This window comes from Sinocyclocheilus anshuiensis, unplaced genomic scaffold, assembly GCF_001515605.1.
Source record: "Sinocyclocheilus anshuiensis isolate Anshui unplaced genomic scaffold, SAMN03320099.WGS_v1.1 scaffold552, whole genome shotgun sequence".
NCBI classification, from domain to species: domain Eukaryota; kingdom Metazoa; phylum Chordata; class Actinopteri; order Cypriniformes; family Cyprinidae; genus Sinocyclocheilus; species Sinocyclocheilus anshuiensis.
In genome coordinates, this window is record NW_015554362.1 from 290,102 (window position 1) to 295,044 (window position 4,943).

The 4,943-nt window shown below is 32.8% G+C and overlaps 1 protein-coding gene across 1 annotated transcript in view; it reads left to right on the plus strand.

Moving 5' to 3' along the window:
- The window catches only part of LOC107671473 (nuclear receptor subfamily 2 group F member 5), a 25,690-nt gene that overhangs the window by 16,462 nt on the left and 4,285 nt on the right, over positions 1–4,943 (plus strand). The window lies entirely within an intron of this gene.

Consider the following 4,943-nt stretch of genomic DNA (forward strand, 5'->3'; position numbering starts at 1 on the left):
AAGGGGCCCGTTCTTCGTACGTCGCTAACTCAGTTAGCTGGATTTGATTGTTGATGATTTGGCATGATCTTGGATTGTCTGGTTCTTCGAAGCTCATCCTGGAGTTGCTGTCATAGCAACAGGTCCATATATTATATTATGGTTTTTATAAAAGTATTATGCAGCACACTGTTTCCAACATTGATAATAATCAGAAATGTTTCTTGAGCAGCAAATCAGCATATTAGAATGATTTCTGAAGGATCATGTGACACTGAAGACTGGAGAAATGATGCTGAAAATTCAGCTTTGTATCACAGGAATAAATTACGTTGTAAAATATATTCAAACAGAAAACAGTTATTTTAAATTATAATAATATTTCACAACATTTCTATTTTTACTGTATTTTTGATCATATATTTGTTCGACGGTTTTTCGAAAGGCAGTTTCTGCTCCTCATTAGCTCAGCTGTTTATTTGTGTTCACGAGGGCTCTGTGAGTCACATACTGAACTGATGCCCAGTGACACACATTGCGTTAAAAGTTCACTGATTCTAGACAATTCTATAAGAGTGGACAGAGCGATTAAAGCGTCCCGGATTCACAGGATTTTTCTTGGCTACATGTTTGCAGGCGAATTTCCCCGGGGGTTTCTTCTTCCTGTTTCATCATGATTTCCATACCCCACATTAATGATATCATACTCTGGTTGTTGCCGACCCCTCTGCTGGAGCACTGATATGATTACAGTGATGCAGTTTCTAGGTCAGTAAGTTAAATATTTCAGATGGTTTATTTTTAGGCACGTCTGTTTCCACTTTGTGCATGCTCTCCACCCTGTTTTGCTTCCCCACAGTGTTTCTCTCTCCCCCATCCTTTCTGGCTGTCTTGGCTTTGGGCAGCATTTGACCTAGAAAGTCATCGTCACGTGGCCTTAAGGCCTGTCAATGTTACCCAGAATCGGTGTGTGCCATTACAGCAGAAAGTGCTGTGTTGCGGTTATAAGCATTTTAATCTTGCTACATATATAGTGGGGTCCAAAAGTCCATTTGTGTATTAAAATGCTTCTGTTTTCCTTTTTTTATTTTTTATTTAATACTTTATATAATTACATATCATATTATTAGCATAACACTTTAAATAAAGAAGTTGAACTGAAAATTTTGCTTTAATAACAGCAGCACTCAAGCTGACATGAACAAAACCTGATGATTCATGTACAAAGAAAATTAACTTTGCCACACATTTGATTATTTTTAAATTAGTAACCTCAAACAGTGCATAATATTATATAAATGTTACATTTTAAAAATATTATTTCAATTATGTATTTGATACAATCATGATATCATATCATATCATCGTATCAATTATGATATTAAATACATTTTAAATAATTTTTAAACAAATACCAGTTTACTACTGGCACTAATTTATTTAACGTATTACTTTTTTTAAAGAAATTACTACTTTTATTCAGCAAGGATGCATTAAATGAATCAAAAGTGACAGTAAAGACATTTATAATGTAACAAAAGATTTCTATTTCAAATAATTTATTACTATTAGTAATACTAATAGTAAAAAGAAAATACTAATATAATGAAATACGAGTTTCTTTGTTTTTAATTCATATGAAATAAATTATGGTCTAATTATTATTCGATTAAGATTTACTACTAAATACAAACAATTTACACTCTAAAAAATGCTGGGTTAAATACAACCCAGTGCTGGGTAAAACAGGGACAAACCCAGCAATTGGGTTGTTTTGACCCAGCGGTTGGGTTAAATGTTTAACCCAACCTTATGGGTAGTAACCCAACTGCTGGGTCAAAACAATCCAATTGCTGGGTTTGTCCTTCTATAAGAGTGGACAGAGCGATTAAAGCGTCCCGGATTCACAGGATTTTTCTTGGCTACATGTTTGCAGGCGAATTTCCCCGGGGGTTTCTTCTTCCTGTTTCATCATGATTTCCATACCCCACATTAATGATATCATACTCTGGTTGTTGCCGACCCCTCTGCTGGAGCACTGATATGATTACAGTGATGCAGTTTCTAGGTCAGTAAGTTAAATATTTCAGATGGTTTATTTTTAGGCACGTCTGTTTCCACTTTGTGCATGCTCTCCACCCTGTTTTGCTTCCCCACAGTGTTTCTCTCTCCCCCATCCTTTCTGGCTGTCTTGGCTTTGGGCAGCATTTGACCTAGAAAGTCATCGTCACGTGGCCTTAAGGCCTGTCAATGTTACCCAGAATCGGTGTGTGCCATTACAGCAGAAAGTGCTGTGTTGCGGTTATAAGCATTTTAATCTTGCTACATATATAGTGGGGTCCAAAAGTCCATTTGTGTATTAAAATGCTTCTGTTTTCCTTTTTTTATTTTTTATTTAATACTTTATATAATTACATATCATATTATTAGCATAACACTTTAAATAAAGAAGTTGAACTGAAAAATTTGCTTTAATAACAGCAGCACTCAAGCTGACATGAACAAAACCTGATGATTCATGTACAAAGAAAATTAACTTTGCCACACATTTGATTATTTTTAAATTAGTAACCTCAAACAGTGCATAATATTATATAAATGTTACATTTTAAAAATATTATTTCAATTATGTATTTGATACAATCATGATATCATATCATATCATCGTATCAATTATGATATTAAATACATTTTAAATAATTTTTAAACAAATACCAGTTTACTACTGGCACTAATTTATTTAACGTATTACTTTTTTTAAAGAAATTACTACTTTTATTCAGCAAGGATGCATTAAATGAATCAAAAGTGACAGTAAAGACATTTATAATGTAACAAAAGATTTCTATTTCAAATAATTTATTACTATTAGTAATACTAATAGTAAAAAGAAAATACTAATATAATGAAATACGAGTTTCTTTGTTTTTAATTCATATGAAATAAATTATGGTCTAATTATTATTCGATTAAGATTTACTACTAAATACAAACAATTTACACTCTAAAAAATGCTGGGTTAAATACAACCCAGTGCTGGGTAAAACAGGGACAAACCCAGCAATTGGGTTGTTTTGACCCAGCGGTTGGGTTAAATGTTTAACCCAACCTTATGGGTAGTAACCCAACTGCTGGGTCAAAACAATCCAATTGCTGGGTTTGTCCCTGTTTTACCCAGCACTGGGTTGTATTTAACCCAGCATTTTTTAGGGTGTAGTACTAAATTAGTATTTTCTTTATATTAAATTTATATCAAACAAATCATTGAAATGATTTAATTTTCAATTATTAAATAAATCATTATAAAATAATTATTAATTTCTTGTTTATTTTGTGTCTAAATTTTTCTTTTTTAATTTATAGTAAATGAATTATGATCTAAATTTTTACCCAATATTATATTAAATAAATTATGCTCTAAAATAATATTATTAAATAGATAATAATTTCTTTTTTATTTTGTCAAAATGTTTCTTTTTTTTAATCTATATGAAAAAATATGATCTAAGTTATTATTCAGTTTTATATTAAATATATGATTTAAAAAAATATTATCAAATAAATATTAATTTCTTATTTATTTTACACCAACATGTTTTTTATGTTTTGAAATCTTATTTAAACTTTCTATTTCCCAGTTTAAATTAAGTTTTGAATCCCAGATTTTCAGGGTAGTCTGAGACCTTTGGACTCAACTGGCAGAAAATATGTTTATAACTTTGTAAAAGATTTTTACATGTCTCCTGCTGAGTTTTGCATGCACAGATTCTGTATACGCCTGTACATCGCTAACAAACTGTACTGTACAGTGGTGTGAAAAAGTGTTGGCCCCCTTCCTGATTTCTTATTTTTTTGCATGTTTGTCACACTTTAATATTTCAGATCATCAAACAAATTTAAATATTAGTAAAAGATAACACAAGTGAACACAGCATGCCGTTTTTAAATGAAGGTTTTTATTATTAAGGGAAAACAAAATCCAAAACTACATGGCCCTGTGTGAAGAAGTGTTTGCCCCCCTGTTAAAACTGTGGTTTATCACACCTGAGTTCAATTTCTCTAGCCACACCCAGGCTCCAGGTCCTGAAGCAGCAAAACAGCCCCAGACCATCACACTACCACCACCATATTTTACTGTTGGTATGATGTTCTTTTTCTGAAATGCAGTGTTACTTTTATGCCAGACGTAATGGGACACACACCTTCCAAAAAGTTCAACTTTTGTCTCGTCAGTCCACAGAGTATTTTCCCAAAAGTCTTGGGGATCATCAAGATGTTTTCTGGCAAAACTGAGACGAGCCTTTATGTTCTTTTTGCTCAGCAGCGGTTTTCGTCTTGGAACTCTGCCATGCAGACCATTTTTGCCCAGTTTCTTTCTTATGGTGGAGTCATGAACACTGACCTTAACTGAGGCAAGTGAGGCCTGCAGTTCTTTGGATGTTTGTGGATAATTTTGGCAATGATCACTCAAAAACTGAGGTGCATAAGCTTAGATCAATGAGGCCTACGATCAATCAGTTCCAAAATAAATACAAAACCTGTGCTAATTGAAAGAAAACAAGTTAATAAAAAAATGCAATACAAAATTTGGTAATAAAATAGCATAAGAAATTCATAAGCACTTTTTGTAGGTCAGTCATTTTTTACTTAGAACACCACAAATGTAACAAGCTGGGGAAAAAATCCCCCCAAAAGAACAAAAATTATACTTTTTTTTTTTTGTGCGTGTTAAGCAAAGTCAGAAGGTTTTAGTCCAGTGGTATTTTCAGCAAAAAGAAAATCCTCCCCGGGTCAAAATGACCCAAATACAACATGAGGGTTAAAACTATTTGTATACTACATTCTGCACTGTAAAAATTATCTTTCAGTCTTTCTCCTTCAAAAACGTCACTTCTGTCAGGACCACTATCGTCAAAGATGATTGACAATTAGCATACAGTTTGGATTGGCGGTATGGTTCCGTT